Source organism: Mirounga angustirostris, unplaced genomic scaffold, assembly GCF_029215605.1.
Source record: "Mirounga angustirostris isolate CCGP_5_RB_7025 unplaced genomic scaffold, mMirAng1.0.hap1 SCAF_4, whole genome shotgun sequence".
Lineage (NCBI taxonomy): Eukaryota > Metazoa > Chordata > Mammalia > Carnivora > Phocidae > Mirounga > Mirounga angustirostris.
The window spans coordinates 141,203,192-141,220,860 of NW_026991712.1; the positions used below are offsets into that span (position 1 = coordinate 141,203,192).

Below are 17,669 nucleotides of genomic sequence, written 5' to 3' on the forward strand. Positions count from 1 at the left end.
TCTTTAAATTAGCCCATTTCCTTAATTTTATAAATCATTTAGGAGTAAGATAAAGTGTATATTATTAAAAAAATGGAAAAGCCAATGTTTAATACATGTATAAATAAGTACATAGTTATTAACATAAAAAGGGCTTGTGTACCGCCTAAAATTACCTTGCATATGATCCATTGGGAAAGTCTAGGAGTTGATCAGTGGTTTTCAAACTGTGTTTTTATGGGCTAACTTATTTAAATTTAAATTATTTGCAGTGTTACATGCGAATTTAATTTTGTAACACGTTTTTAACTATTTTGATAATTGAAATAAAAATCCATGAATCTACTTAAGTCTATATGTATACATAATATATTTATTTATTTATTTTTTAAAGATTTTACTTATTTATTTGAGAGACAGAGAGAGACAGAGAACATGAGCAGCAGGGGTAAGGACAGAAGGAGAGGGAAAAGCAGACTCCCTGCTGAGCATGGAGCCCATGTGGGGCTTGATCTCAGGACCCTGAGATCATGACCTGAGCTGAAGTCAGATGCTTAACTGACTGAGCCACCCAGGCGCCCCTACATATTATATTTATATTAGAGACCACCATCATAATTATTTGTGCTGATAGGTTACTAATTTTTGTATGAGCTCAGAAGAAAACTTAAACAATATCTATGGATATATTTTATTTTATTTCAGAAATAATTCTCATCAAAATTTTAATACAGAAGAAGACAAATCACAAACGGGTTAACAATCGCAATACCCACAGAATCCCTTTGATGTTAAAAAAATAATAATACATGTCTGTATATACATTCTAATTTCTTACAAATATGTCACTGATTAGGACTACTGTAGCTCTGCAGGGGTCTTTCTGGAATTCAGATTTTTACCCTAAAATTGTATGAGTGAGTCACAGATACCCCAAATAAATGTCAAGTTAACATCAGATCAGTTGCTTTGGCCAATCCTTTTATCAAACTGTAACATTCTAATGCAGAAACTTCAGACATGCTGATCTCCATGATTCACATTATGGACCACTTTAGAGTTAGTGTAAATTTTGGGCTCCTCCCGTCTGATTTTCATATTTATGTCAAAGAATACAGAGAACCATCATAAGTGTTGTTACTGATTCAACTCTGAAACTGAAATGTCTCGCTATCCTGCCTTCAAGCTTCTGGCCCAGATTAAATGAAGAGTATCTTGAGATTGTGAGTCAAGCTGTTAACAAAAAACAAACAAACAAAAAGCCCACAGATGTTACCACTTTCGCTACTTATCAGTGCAATCAGAATTTTCGTAATGCCACGTATGCAAAACAAAACACCGAAATAAAGATGATACTGGGGCTATGACTGCAAACATCACCTATCACTCCAGTATTAAATGTTGGGGCTGAATCTGAATAAACTCATTGCTCTTTATGGTGGAACTTGAAGAAGTAAATGTTTTCAGTTTGAAATTATAAAACAGCATTTTCTCAATATGATATCAATATATATGTCCACACAAGCAAACGCACATCCACATGCATGTATACACAGTCAATTATTCTGAAAACCACATGATCGTTAAGGTGTTCTTCCAGCTCTAAAAATAAAGTCCTTGTTTCCCCCTTGGGCTGAGAAACCTCAAAGCTGTGGTTGGGAAAAAGAATACAGAAACGACAGGTAACATTTGTACAGTGCTTTTCAGATGCACAAAGTGCTTTCACTTGAAGGAAGAATGTGAATCTCAACCTTGAACCTTAATCTTACTTTTTCTGTGAAGCTCCCCCTCAGTGTCCCCCAGGCAACATTGCACTACCCCAAGACACACCGTTGTGGAATTGTTCCTTTGCACGCTTGCCCCTGCCCCGGGACTGTGAATGCCTCAAAGGAACAGACCATACCTTGCTCATTGTTGTATTTTCTGTGCCTAGTCTTGTGTGCAGTATCTGCTTAATAAATGTTCCGATGCTTCAGTGAATGAATGATTCTGTGGGATCCAATAGAAAAACTGAGCCCTGGATGATTAAGTTCTTTTTCCTTTTTTTTTTTTTTCCCCATCAGCTCAGCACATGTCTTCCCCATCAGGAATATTTATTAAGTAACAGCATATGTTGTCCTCATCAAGGAATATTTATTAAGCAACAAATTTGCACGTAAAATTTGGCAAGGTACCACTTGTTCTGACATCCATCCTCTCCTCTATCCAAGTTCATTTCCTTAAAAGCTTTCCTCAGTCTATTTCCTTGAACTCTTATCAGTACCCATCTGACCCATCCCTACCTCTGGGCCTCTGCGCTGTGTTTCCCTCCCCCTGGAACACCTTTCCTCATCATTTCTGGACGGTCATTATTACCTGCACTCGGATCCTTTCTCAGGGTCTCTTTTGGCCCAGCCCTAGCTGGAGGTAATGGAATATTCAGATATGCCATTTCCTGAGACTCTCCAATGGAACATATCACTCTTTTACTACATAAGAGTCACTTAGAAACAGGCCTTCTTTTCCTCTTCAGGATTTTGCTCTGTGGGGCAAGAATTTGCACCAAATTATTTTTGTGTTTATCAGAACACCCAAAGCCTATGGTAGATGCTGGAAAAATATTTGGTGAAAGAATAATGTATATGGTCCCTGTGGTTCATTCTGCCTCTGTCCGAAATAACTGATAAGACAGTCACCATCAGACTTAGACTAGAATCCTGGAATCTTGAAAATCAAGCTCACTCATTCCCACCAAGAACACAAAAGGAAATTATTCCTGCTTTCGCTGATTATTACATATTATTGGCTGAATGCTCCTGTGCAGGTTACTCAGTTTTTCTAATTCCCCAGCTTTTCTTCCATAATCATGGCTAATAGCATATACCGAAAGAGTGAAATGAGCTCCTATATGTGAAGGGCCTGGCACAGGGCAAAGGTTGAATAGATATTACTATTACTGTTATTATTACTATTACTATTTTTATTCTCTATTATTACAACTGTGGTTGTTATTATTGCCAAAAGATGCCTTAGAAAAATTTTGTGAAAATTGGAAACTAAAAGGAATGTGAGTAGAGAGAGGAAGAAGGTTAAAGCTGTTTTGTAGCTGAGGAACCAGTGTCTTCCAATGGAGAACCCCCTGAGGGTAGGTTCTGTGTCTTTTCTGTCTCCGCATCCCTAGCACTTAACGTTATGCTTCCTCCAAAAAAGGGATGTATTAAAAGCTTTCTGATGGGACCATATGCATTTGTTGATTATGTGAACAATAACTTCGGTGTAGTGAGTGTTCACTGGGTGACAGGCAGTGTTCTAGATCCTTTGCAAACTGTCTCATGTGCTCCATACAACACTCCTGCTAGAATGAGCTACCCTACTGTTTTGTGGCAGAGGCCACAGAACCTGTCTGTGTTTGCACGGCGAGCTGGTGGCAGAGCCATGAGGAAGATGCACGTCTATCTGATTTTAAAGGCCACTCTCCAACCCGATGTGATGCACACTGCAAGGTTGCCCCACAGTATTAGAAGGTTCATGGAATATTCCAGGCCCTGAGCTAAAGAGGTGGCAGAGGTGATGGGAGACAGGAGAAGGAAGCAGCAGTCCATTGCCTTTGGGGACCGATTCCTTGGAGAGGGACCTGAGGGGGTGGGGCGGGCAGAGGAAAACTGAGGGTCACAAAGAGAATTCCTGAGGGAGGCCAGCTAGGGAGCCAGGCTGCCCTGTTTCTTGCACAGCGCACTTCCCTCCACCCAGGTCCCCTCGATTCCCTCAGAGATTTCCTGACAGGCCCTGATCAAGGTCAGCAGTGGCCCACTGCAAGGCAGGCCCATGCGCGGGCATGCTTGGTAACAGCAGTGCTAATGGGAACTTGGCCCTGCCCCAGGCGGGTATGGAAAGCGGCTGTTGGCTCTTGTAAAAATCCTTGGTCCAGGCTGGTTTTTCCACAAAGAGAAATTCACCGCCCGGAAGAAATGCTATCGCCTGTTCCTGGTGCCAAACTCGAGGAAAATCAAGTCGTGAGACTCTCTCCTCTGCCTGGCTGAAATGACAGATAGCGAAAGAGCTTTCAGTTTCCTCTCCCCCAAAAAAGTCTGCCAGAGATATAAATATTTAAAAACAGGAGCTAGACTGAGAGGGTTAGCTTTCACCGTGTCTTCTTTGGCAAGCGTTCGATCCACCCACCAGATATCATTTTATTCTGTGTAATGGAATGGCAGTTCTGGGTCGCACATCCCAACTTCTGACACACTGCGTGGAAAAAAAAAAAAAGACTGTGACCCTTGTAAACTATTTTTGTCATTGGAAACAGAGACAGACCCAGGTTGTGAATGCCAGATTGAACATAGCTATGAGCGGTTTCAGTGGTGGTTTTTTTTTTTTTTCCCCTGCTGTTCCTTATTTTTATCTCCTGCTAAGAAGTCCCCTCTCTCATTTCTGTCCAGTAGGATAATGCCTCTTCCTTGTTACACAGGATTTATTTATTTATTCACTTAGCTGTTCTCAGCTCAAATTGGTTAAACAAAGTGCAGGTCTGTACTAACAGTGTTCTCTGAATTTCTTTGTTTCTCTCACATGGCAGCCCCTGAAACTCTGACAGATACAGGAGACAATTCAAAGTTCTTAATTCTGTTTTTCATATAGAGAAGTGGGTGCAAACCTCCATGATATTAAATAGGTTTGAATCATCCCAGATGACCTTCACAAATCTCGGTCTTTATACTTTTAGGTGGATTAGGGGAAACTAATGAGGATTTTGAAACAAGCTTTGGACTAAAACTCTCATCATGCAAATCCATTGAAAAACCCCATAACTTGCAAGCACAATTAACCCGATCCCCAGTGCCCACTGCCCTGTGTCTGACTCACTGTATTTCCTCTTATTTTACTTTCTTCATAAAATGATAATAACAACAATGCAGTGGGTATGTTTCTCTGTCATCAGATTCCACGGTCCTTGTTCTTTTTCTTCTTTTTTCTTTTCTTTTCTTTTTTTTTTTGGTTCTAAATTGCTCTGTCCTCAGAGTCCTTTTTAATATAGTTTAGGACTCATAAGAGTTAATAGGCGAGGGTGGGGGGAGGAACCCACTTGTTTTAAGCCTGGAGCCTGTCACCTTTTCTTGGCAATTACACTGCTAATGGCTGGATCCCAAGCAAAGTGGCAAAGAATATCTCTTCTCACGTTCCCAACTCACAGTGCATTCCCAAATACCAGATGGTGTTTTTGGAATCCATTTCACTATGTTTGATATGACAATACTTTTGTATAATGTTAAATTATATATAACTATTGCAAATAGCTGAGATCAGAACAACCAAGAAGCGGAAAATTAGACACAAGAAAGAAAGATAGAAACTAAAGACTGTGGACTTTCATCTGCCCCCATTGTGTCCTGTTTCCCTTAGATTTTCTTTTAATCTGAAGAGGATTGGCAGGCGGAGGCTGGGTGCGGGGCGGCAAGGGGGGCTGGAGAAGCATGGGGGGTGGGGCGGAGCAAAAAGTAGTCCGCTGTGTTGTTGCAGGGAAATTACATCAAATTGGGATCCTCTCGCTGCTAGAGTTTGGTACACATCATGAAAAACTTGCCAGACGTTTTCGAGAGCAGCGTCATCTCCTTTCAATGGCCAAAAGCCTCAAAATAAGCCAAAGAAGACTGATAAAGCCCTACGCGCAACCCCTTTGGAAACTGTGTGGTGGTTTTATTCAGCTGGGAGGGACAAGCAAATGAATTAGCAGATCTTAAAACCTCAGTCACTGCCTTAGGAACCATTAAAAGGACAGGGATAGAGAAAACAAATACGGACTCAAAACAGTACAAAGGAATTCGACAAACAGTTGAGCGACTTTTCTGAGTTTGGGGGCACATGGATATATTGATGTGATTTCTAAAAGAGTGGCTAGAACTGGACCCTAGCAATGAAAAATATCTCAAAGAATCCACCCTTGAAAAAACCTGGGTAACACCAGTGGAGCTGTATTGCTACCCCAGATGGCCAAATGGGGTAAACATATCACTTTAATTTAAATTTTCTGGCTATTTGACAATAGGCAACCTCTGGTCCTCTTTCCCCAACCTTCAAACAGGCCTTATCTCTACATTGCAGGACTTACTGATTTCAGCCCAGAGTGAATGCATTACAGCCAAGTGATAAATTGCTTAAAATTATTCTTAAATGAAAACGCTGGAAACCTCCGATGTGGCTTTTTGAATGGAGGGTGGGCAGGACAACTTCCAAGCTGCGCGGATCAGAGATTCTTTCAGCCGATTGATTCCTTCTTCAGCAGCTACATTGCTAGCCTTCAGAGCCCATCGTCAGCACCGAGGGCTTACCCTATTCATGCTGCTTGCTCGGGTTTCCTCCCCCACAAACAACAGTCCTTGCTCCATGCTACCCTCCCCCACTTCCTCCCCCCCCCATATAGCCGAACTGTGCTCCCTCCCCGGAAAGCTCCTACAGCTCCAGTGACTACTACATAATTAACAATAACTTGTAGTAATGCAATTTAAGAGTCCTTTTAATGGGCAGCGATGGTAGAATGTATAGCCCATCTTTCTTTGTCATCTGAGAAAAGCGGCCCCATGCAGAGCTGCTGGTTGCTGAGTGATGCTTTGTTGTCTGCACCAGACACAGTACCAGCTGCACTGGCAGGTAGCCGAAGTGCAAGGACATAGCTGCCAAACTATGCTATACAAAGGGAGCCGTGCCAGAGAGAAAGGGACCTTTGCAGGCGATGACCTTTGACCCCCAAGCCAGCATGGATCCCATATTCATCCCTTCCAGACAATTGCATCTTTCATTCCACCACAAACTATGATTAGAAAGGGGCCATTTGCGATCGGAGGTCGGTTAGCTTATAAGTTCCCAGCAATGGGGTTATTGCTTTTTTCTTCGGTTTTAATGGTGACAATATTTTCCTTAAAATGGCGTAGGAGGAGACGAGCAATTAAATGAGGGAAAATTATAGAAGCAAAACAGTCACCCGGCCAATGGTGTGGGGCAGGGATTCAAAGAAAGTGAAAAGCGTGGAGACAATGACCATATGGCATTTAAAAAGTCAAACGGAAATTGAACTCTCACCTGATCGCGGGGAAGCTTCCCACACGCAGACCGCTAGAACTGCGCCTTTTTGGGGAAATTGCTAACTTACTCAACACTGCTATATAATACTTCTTTCATCCCACCAGCAACGCTTTTGTTTGGTCAACTTAGATTAATGAGAAACTAACAGCTTGTGTTTGAATATGTCCTAGCAAGTCCACTTTTGTTCTTCTTTGAAAAACACCAGTGATCTTTGGAAAATGGCTTTTATTTTGTGTTTTAAAGACATTTTACATCGGGACTTATGAAAAGAAGCCTAAAGCCTCAAGTGAGGACCCACGTCAAAGTCAAGGCAGCCCTTTGGAACCTACCCCTGAGCCATTCTGTGTGGTGGGCAGAGAAATCAGTTGTCAGCGTCACAGAGTTGCCACCACAACAGCCCGAGTGCACCTAGGAAACATTCTCGAAGCAGCTGGGATGCAATGAACCGGAGTTTCAAATTCTACATCTTTCCAGAAAAGAAAAAAGAAAAAAAAGATGCCTGTGGTGTCCACTGGGGGTATACTTTGAGAGCTTTCCCAGTGGCAGAGAAGTTTCTGGAAAGGCCCGCGTCTGATCTGTCTTCCCACTGAAGGCATGGTTCCTTGGAGGCAGGGGAAACCACCACTAATACCTTCAGGACAGCCTGAGGAGACGCACCTGACTTCAAGCTCCCACGTGAAGCCGTCTGTTCTTTATTTTCCCTCTGTATGAAGCTAATGGAATTTGCAGTTGATTAACCTCAAACCTGGAGGAGTGATCCAGTCTGGGATTGCAGCTGGCAAGGCTAAGGCGACTTGTACTTCTTAAGTGAGTCAGACAGCAACAAGTGTTCTCCCACCAAAGCAGAAGCCCAGAGGAATGGGTACGCGAGGGAGAGTCCCTTGGGTCCAGAACCGCTGACAGGCATGGAGGCAGATTGTGTTTGGGATCTGGGCTCCAAAAATAAAGGGCTGGTATCCAGATGACAAGTTAAAGCAGGAACCTGAGTCTTCTTCCTTTTTTTTTTTTTTTAAAGATTTTATTTATTTATTTGCGAGAGAGAGAGACAATGAGTGGTGAGGAGGGGCAGAGGGAGAGAGAGAGAGAAAAGCAGACTCCCTGGTGAGCAGGGAGCCCGAGGCGGAGCTCGATCCCAGGACCCTGAACTATGACCTGAGCCGAAGGCGGAAGCTTAATGACTGAGCCACCCAGGTGCCCCCTGAATCTTAAAAAAAAAAAAAAAAAGTCCCAACCACATGGAGGCTCTCCTCTGTGGAGAGACAGCAGTGTGGTGGGTAAAGCATGGACACCAGAGCTAGACCGCCTGCCTTCGTATCCTGGCGCCCCTACTTACTGGCTGTTTGACTTTGAGTAAGTTACCAAACTTCTCTGTGCCTTAGTCTCCTCATCTGTCAACTGAAACAGCATAGTAATCAAGGAATTGTAATGAAAACTAGTGAATTAATATTTGTAAGGTACTTAAAAATCATGCCTGGTCCATTGTAAGCTTGTATGTAAAGATATGTGGATTTTTTTTTCTAGGAAAATGTACACACACGTATTTTTTCTATCAGAATCATTACTCTGATTCAAGAGAAATGCAGTATTACTTCACCAGCTTCTAAAGACAAAAGACAATAGTGTAGGGTATCCTGATACTCTGCTCGGTTAAAAAAAATTTTACAAAACGAACTCTCATGTTTAAAACAGTTGTGAGAGAAAGTAAAAGATGTAGGGTTAAAATTTAAAAAAAAGGTGTCGGGTTGTTTCTTATTGTTCTGCATCAGACAGTAAAGGTTGCTGCTAAATTTTCTGAGGGGAAGCTTCCACATATGGTATATTTAGTGCATGAAATGTGGCAGTTGGATTCCTGTGTGTGTTTTTTTAAATTGTCATATAAACAAATAATTCCAAACATATTTCTTCTTCGTGGATTTGTTTCTATTTCGCAAATTGTTTCAGGCATCAATAAACAGGATTACACAAATGTGCATACAACTGCAAAACTCATTTAGTTTAGCAAGTGCTTCTCACATATTCATTCACTCAACAATGCTACTTTCAAGTCATGTCAACATTACTCCATTGCTGCCTCATGACTAATACAGTGTTACTTAAACCCATTTCACATCTTCCATCCCAGGAACACCACCAACCTTTTTGGTTTGTATCACCTGGTTTCTAATTAAAATCAATCTGCAGGGGTGTAGGTTCTTGCCCAGCACACTCATGGGTCCCCGGTAATGCTTTGAAATATAAGATCACTAACGTGGAAGCTCATTATAGGAAAAAAGCAAAAACTGAAAAGCACATTAGACCAATTAAGAGGCTGTGAGCGAGAGGCATATGGGTATCGAATAGTGCGATGGTTTCATTGTCCGCTTTCTATCAAGGAGGGTGAAAAGAATTTTTTCACTTGTAAAGTAATACTTTGCCAATTTCAAAATGTTCAGAATAGATCAGCAATATCCACGGATGATAGAACGGAGGGAAACACAACTGAAGCCCCACATCCTCAGCATCATAACAAGAGAATCTGCTATTTTGTGTGTCAGAGATTTCAAAACGTGCAACCACTCTAACCACGGCAAATAGGAAAACAATACCCGTTATTCACTCAATTTTCTTGAGCTAAAAAAGGCGAATGATAACAACATATGCTCTAAATGTGACCCATGCAGTTTAGCTTAAAGGCAAAATAAGATAAAAGTCAGCATTGCACACAGGGTTTAAACAGAAACATACGTATCTATACACTTCCTTTCCCTCTCCATATGTTACCCTGTGGTGGAGATTATAATACTGTGCATCACACCTTTCACTCAAGGATCTCAAGCCCCTCTCAGAAATGAACACAAACCCACAAATGCCAGCCCTGGGAAGCAGGTGGTGAGTATTATTATTACCATTTTACAAATGGAGACACTCAGTATTCCCGACTTCTAGTTGATTGAACTCAAGGCACTGGCACTTTCTAGGTGTGTGTGTGTGTGTGTGTGTGGGGGGGTGTTCTCTCTCTCTCTTTTAAAAATTTTATTTTGGTGTCAATACAAATGAATTGCAGCCCTTTAAAGTGCTACAGCTCAATGATGGCATTGTAAAAGGATTTGCTTCCCTACCATTGACTTTTCTTCATCCCTGAAACTGCCAAATATAACTGTCTCGAAGAATAATGATCTCAAACTTTCTTCTAGGTACCTCTACTGGATAGAGTTTGGAACACTAACAAATGAAAGTCACAACCCAGAGAAGGGAGTTCTTGAATTGGACATTTTTATTAGCAGGAGTAAAGCCCGGGCATAGCTTAGAATTGAAACTGACAAGTCGCACCCTCCGCGATCCAAACCTCTGGGCTGTGGTTAGGGAAGTCGATTTGGACAGCTTTCCAAAGCAGCCCAAATGTAAATCCAGCGCAGATAGGTGTGCTTCACAGCAGAGTTACCCAGGACATTGTTTTCATTTCAAGTTCTCAGCTGCTAAATTTTAACCCAACTACAACTCTTTGGAAACCTGAGGTCTAAGTCAGCATACACACAGAGGGGTCTACAACACAGGCTTCCCAGTGAAAATGGACCTCTACGGTCAGTGAGCTCATCCCAGCTTGGGGATTTCCTTAAGCATCATTAACTTCCTGCCAGGTTCATGTCCTCTGAAGTAGGACTTCAATTTGCTATAGCTGGTCTTGGGTAAGTGACAACCTTTCTGAATTTGACCCAGTGGATTCTTGGGAAAAAAATATCCTTAGAAATTATAAAAATCACTTTGCTTTTTAGGTCCAGAAGGAGAAATACTCATTTTGCCAAAATCATGTTTATAAAAATATCTATCTATTGGACAGACTATTCTTATATTCTCAATGAGACCCAGCACAGTGTGAAATACATAGAAATACTGGATGGGGGCTCAAGAATTCCTTTGTTTTTTATTTTTAGGAAGATCATATATAGCCATATGTGGAAAAAACCCCCATGAATCAGAGCTTCCTCCTCCTTGACCTGTCAAAAACAAACAAAAAACCAAAAAGCCTTAAAACAAAGTAATAAGAGGATATATTTATCTAGTAATAATAATAGCTAAAAAATAATAATAGTTATTATTTCGAGTGTTTCTTATGCACCAGGTTCTGTACTAAGCATTTTATAAGCTTGCACCCTTTTTAAAAATTCTGAGAAATGAGAGTTTAAGTAACTTCTTTATGGTCACACAGGAAATGCTTTTGGATGCTGGGTCTGTTTGTCTCCAGAGTGCATGCTCTTTATCATTGCTTATGCTGCCCAAGGACAAAATATTATTTATGTGGATTATTATGGCCTAATTAAGATAGGAAAAAATGAGGTAGCAAATAAAAGAGTTGCTAGTAAAATTATTTCCTTACGGAGAGCTGCTGTGTTGGGTAATTATGTGCCACACACAGCAGTCCTAGGTTACCTCTGTTCCTCTGCATTGATCTCACTTCACCCAGCTTTCACCAAGCCCTCCTAAAGTCTAAGGGACTATATCATAGTTGCCTTTGTCTTCTCAGTAACTAGGACAGTGCTGGTCATAAGCACATGCTCAACAAAACTCTACTGAATGAATGAATGAATGAATGAATGAATGAATGAATGAATAAATGAATAAATGAAATGACTCTGGGTTCTCTGAAAACACATTGATCCATCGATGGATTATTGGTGGCAACTTTTAAAATAGTGGCCAGTCTTCCTAGGTATAGAGCCGGTCTCCCGTTCCCCTCTGATCTGTGTGAGCTCACGGCACGCAAACGCACTGATAGTAACCTGGTAAACTCTGATTAGGTCCAGGGATGGTGGTGAGAAGTGACACTGGGAAAGGCATACTATGGGCAGCTAGAGGAGGAACTCATAAGAGACTCACTACTCGTTTAGAAGAGGTGGCAGTGAGTGATGGAAATTCTGGAAAAGAGGCAAAGTCCTGATTCAAAATCTATTCTCAAAAAGCATCAGGGAAGATGCTCAACATCACAAATCATTAGGAAAATGCAAATTAAACCACAATGAGATACACTTCATATTATTTAAGTATCATGAAAGAGTGAGCCTGTCGCATTATCCAGAAACCAAACCAAACCAAACCAAGCCAGACCAAACCCAGAAAATAAGAAGCATTGGTGAGGGCATGAAGAGATGGGAACTCTTGTGCATCTCTGCTGGGAATGGAAAATGATGTAGTCACTGTGGAAGGCAGTATGGTCGTTTATCAAGAAATAAAAAATAGAATTACCCTATGATCCAAAAGTTCCACCTCTAGGTATATACATATCCCAAAGCACTGAAAGTGGGGACTTCAATAGATATTTATATCTGTGTTCATAGGAGCATTACTCACAATAGCCAAAAGGGGCAAACAACCCAAATGTCCATCAGCAGATAAATGGATAAACAAATGTAGTATATACATACAATGGAATATTATTCAGCCTCAAAAACAAAGAAAAGTCTGATGTAGGCTACGACAAGGATGAATCTTGACAACATTATGCTAAGTGAAATAAGCAAGAAACAAAACGGAAATAGCGTATGATTTCACTTGCATGAGTTACCTAGAATAGTCCAATTCATCAAGACAGAAAGATCAGTAGTAGTTACCAGGGGTTGGGGAGAGGGAGGAATGGGGAGTTATTGTTTATGGGAATGGAGTTTTAGATGAGAAAGTTTTGCAGATGGATCGCGGTTGCACACAATAGTTGCACAACAGTGTGACTATATTTAAAATCAGCGAATTGTTCACTCAGAAAAAGTTAAGATGATACATTTTACGTTATGTTATATATATTTTACCACTTCTATCATATTTATGTTATGAATTTTTAATTTAAAAACCTATCCTCATGGTCAGCAGGCAATGGCTGGAAGCGTGTAAGTGATTGTAAACTTGGGATAGGCCTAATTTTTCATGACACTTTAACAAATTCCCAGTGCCCACCATCATAGTAAAAGCATGCTTGGGGAGGGTGCTGATGGCCCCTTGACAAGCTCCCAGTGATGGGGAAGTGGATGGCAGGTGCACAGCCCCAAGGGTGTGGTGTTTCCTGAGCCTGTTGGTAGGTTCCACCATCTGGCACACAGGGCTGAGAGTTCCCAATCTCTGCTTTGAACACCTTTTGAATTTGTGTTGGGTTCTGGGGATGTGGAGCATAAAGTCTTTGGGTTAGAGAGCTGCTTCCCTTTCAACATTGCCTTGGGCTTTTAACATGATTGCCACGCCAGACAGAGCAATACTTTTTGTTCCAGGTTGACTTAAAGGACATTGCCCTTAGGTGAGTTCCTTCCTACTTATAATGAGGACATTAACACAGGATATCAGAATCAGATGCCTAATGATTTTTTGAAGATGTAGATGAATTCCTTTCATGGTAAGTGGTACTCTGTATGGTTGTTTAGGAATCAAGAGAATTTAAGAATTTAGAGCAAAGGTGCAGAACTGAATTTTGGTACTTCATCACTAAAGCATTAGGACTTTAAATGACATGGATGATGTTACCAATCTCTTTCTGTTTGTATTGTTTTCAATCTTTTATAGCATTGCTTTCGTATCTGCTACTGACACTGAGATCCTCCCAATAAACCTGCGAAGGAGGCAAGGCAGGAATTTGGTCCAGTGTGCGCATCAGAAAATTGCTAGAAGTTCCTTAAGGCCAGAGCCTATGTCTTGTTTCCCTTTGTATCCTCAGTACTGGGCCTTTTACTCCAGCTTGGAACATAATAGGTTTTCCTAAGTTCTTGCTGAATGACTCAATGAATGTATGGAAAACTTTCAGTTCACTGCTTAAGGTTCTCTAGTAACGGGAGCTGGGCCTGGAATGCCTTCTGATTTCTTTTCCTATAATGACACCTTGGTATAAACAGCAATTTTTCCTGAGCCAAATTTCTTCTGGAGAATCTGTCCACCAGCAAGGTTAAATACATCTTAGCCAACCAGCCACGAGCTTGGTGGGCTGAATGCCTCAGTGGTTTCCCCTTAAGTAAAAGATGTACATCTTGATTGGAAGCTGGCAAGGTAACAGGGCTCCTATCGGATCCCTCCATGCCACCCTGCACCTCACAGCCCCTCCCCCCGTACGGAGCTCTCTGGTTGCCTGGCTTCTGTCACCCTTTGCTGTCCACGTCAGACAATGCCTTGCCTTGCCTGCCTTCTAGACTAGCTGCTGCTGGCTAGACTCCCTTTATCGCATGGCTTTCTATCGCTATCTTATCAGGCGATCCTGCTCCACTCTTGTTCCATCCTTCCAGGCCTCCCTGCTGGGTTCTGAGCCTTTGGTAGCTGAGCACTGCATGCCCCCCCCCCCCCCCCCCCCCCCGCCCCATGCAGGGCGGGCTGCTTCTCTCATTCCCCTTCTCTCTCACAGTCTGCTCTGTTTCCCATTAGGGGAGCGTGCATTTTAAATGTCTCAACAGCGTCTGTCACTGCAGCCACAGTTCCTCTGCTTCCCCAGCCCCCGAGCCCCCTTCCCAAGACAGACACTAGAGTGGGGAGCATCAATTTACAGTTTCTGGCCAGATAACCAGATGTGCTGGGTGGAAGCAAATTGTTATAGAAAATGTTTGTAATTTCAGATAAAGATCAACGCTCAAGTGGTAAGGAGGGTCAAGGAATGAAGACAGCTACAGTTTGTCCTGTTATCACAATTGATTGTAGTCCCAAGCAGTCTCTCTCTGTCTCTGTCTCTTTCTCTCCTTCTCTTGTTCTCACTCTCTTTCAGCCAGTTGGAAGTGATTATAAAGTTTTTCTAGGACACAGGCTCCATCCTGTCCTCATGCATCACATTAACACAGGGAACTGAGAACAGATTTTTATTGGATAATGGCGAAAAGTGATAAGTAATATTTCCAGGAGAAACTTTTGTTTCTGTGAAAAGGTGTCATAGCCTCTTAGGGATGGAAGATGGAAGGTACCACTGAAGTGATCTAGTTTCACCTCCTAATTTTGGAACCTCATCAAAAATAAAGAAACTTGCCCAAGGCCACACAGCAAGATTGAGCAATGTTGCTTATTATAACATTGCTCTTAGAGAATCACAAAGCACAATAGCATATTAAAGACACTGAAATTCAGCAGTCAATAAATAAGTTTATTTATCTGTCTGGTCAAGCATAATCCTAACCTATTGAATCACATCATTTTTTTCCTCCAAGAATTAGGAATTAGTGTCAGACAGAATACACTTTCACGAAATCTGGCTTAATATATAAAGACCAGCACTATCTCTAGTCATTTAGGTCTTAAATGGTGTATTTGTACCCAAACAAAGATGCTTCTAAAATAACTGGAATTATTGTTGAAATGATTTCAGGGGGCTTGTAGGGAACAACCGTGCCATCTGTCTCTGCTCTTTGGAGATGTTTGCTGGAGACATGAAACACTCACATCGGGTGACCTATGTTGATTTCATCTCCAAAGGGAGAGAACACTTCTCATTGTGGAATCTCCAGTGAAGGCTGCCTTCCAAAGTTAGAGTGGAAGCTCTGAAGAAAACATTTCAAATGACAATTAGGTGAAATAAAAATCACCAGACTTCGCACGCACCAAGTTTGAAAGGTTCTGGCTGCTTGTCTATGCACAGATACCAGGGACTGGGGGACAAGAACAATATTCTGTGATATTGAACGTGCTTTAGATGTTGCTAAGTGAAATAAGTCAGACAGAGAAAGACAAATACTATATGATTTCACTCATATGTGGAATTTAAGAAACGAAACAAATGAGCAAAGAAAAAAATAGACAAACAAAAAACCCAGGCTGTTAAATATCAGAACACCAGAATGAACTGGTGGTTGTCAGAGGGGAGGTGGATGGGGCAGAGGGATGAAATAGATAAAAAGGGATTAAGAGTACAATTATCTTGATGAGCACTGAGAAATGTATACAATTGTTGAATCATTATATTGTACACCTGAAACTAATATAACACTATGTTAATTATACTTTAATTTAAAAAATAATTTCAAAGAGTGCTTTAAAGGTAAGATAATAGGATCAATGGGTGGGTCTTTGGAAAGTGAAGTGGTTGATCTTGAGACTTATGCCTCTGTTTCCCAATTGCTTCTTCCTTTTCCTTTTAGTCTTCTCTCTCCTTCCCAGGTGGGTACGTACATGCAGGTGAGTGAACCAGCCAAAACACTCACATTTGCTTAGTTGGCCTTTGGACTCCACTGGGACCCAAGAAGGAAGGCTGATGATCTGGTACATTAATTCACTCATAAGGTGAGGACCATGCTGTGCCCACAGGTGGCATGTCAGCCATGTGATAGCTTGCGATAGAAAGAATTTGCAGTCTGCACCTCACATGATAGTGTGTAGGTGACTGCCTGCCACATCTAGATGTGATGATTGAGAAAACAACATGAACGACATAAAATGGCAGATTATTTAGCTTCCACTGCCATGGACTCAAAGGGAAAGAGCTGGGTAAGCAAGGAGATTGGAAAGAATAATTGTCTCCATCTTCAGGAGGGGAGGTTTGGGGTACTTCTATCCCCTCAGAACTCTGATCCACAGGAGAGGCATGGCATAACTCTCAAGTCCCTGTAGTTTCACCTCCTAATTTTGGAACCTCATCAAAATGGTTGGTAGACAATGGTAAAGGGAAGGAACAGATTATTTCTGAACTAAATTGAGTGGATTTTTCTCTTACTTTCTAATTATTATAATAGGACAAGAGGCAACCATAAGGACAGAACTTGAAATCAGAATTTTTCTCAAAATGTTACCTGGTATATTAAAATTACCTAGGAAGACATTTCAAAGCATTCCTGCTTTCTCTGAATCTATCTGAATCTGGGATTATCTGAATCTGGGACTTCAAGGTATGTATTGAGGGAAATCCTCGACTCCTTGGTGTGCTGATAATGCCCTATTTTAGAACCACTTTTAGGGGGTTTGTCTCTAGCTTAGGTTCAAATGAAAGACCATGGGATTTGGGGCCACCTTGGGGTAGTTTTATGACATGAGGGAACTTATTAACTCTTTAAAGTCTCAGTTCTTTTGTCTGGAAAATGAGGATAACAATACCTACATTTGAAAGAGTGTAGCTCAATGTGTTTAAAAATGTCAGACCGATGACTGGCACACAGTATGGTGTTCAATAAATGTGAAAGTCCTTCTGTTTCTAAACTAAAAGCCACCAACTTATGCTCAGGAAAATGACTGTGAGCCCTGCAAATCCTCAGGCATTAAATAAAATTTCAGCATAATGCCTTGTTGAGGCAGAGAAGTAAGCTATTATATTTCATAAGGAATCTTAACCTCCAGAGTGGAAATAAAAAGGGCCTTTGGTTAACTCTCAGCTAATTAGAAAATAAAATCAAGTAGACAACTCTTCTTTAAAAATACCCATTGAGATATTTTTGTAGATATTGACAAGTGCCCAGAGGATCAACCAATGGGAATGATTTTGCTCAGGAAAGGCAAGAGATCTATAAATAATGTTTAAGTTCCCCAGAATCAACTCTTTCCAAGCATAGAATGTGCCCTTCCTTTTGGAAAGTCAACATTTTAGGGCCGAACTTTCAGAGAAAATCAATTTCTGGATGGGAAAGGTGTGTGGGAGAAGCTGTTCACTTAAAGATTTATTTATTTATCTCAGAGAGAGAGAGAGAGAGAGAGCACACGTGTGAATGGGGTGGGACGGGGCAGAG

General features: G+C 41.3%; 1 long non-coding RNA gene across 1 annotated transcript in view; it reads left to right on the top strand.

Annotated features, from left to right (window-relative positions):
- LOC123859550 (uncharacterized) overlaps positions 1-17,046 on the top strand; it is a 162,116-nt gene extending 145,070 nt beyond the window's left edge. Inside the window, exons 14-15 of the long non-coding RNA XR_010410924.1 lie at positions 16,095-16,236; positions 16,686-17,046. This is a non-coding gene — a long non-coding RNA (uncharacterized LOC123859550). The remainder of the gene's footprint in view (positions 1-16,094; positions 16,237-16,685) is intronic.
- Positions 17,047-17,669: the final 623 nt, after the last annotated feature.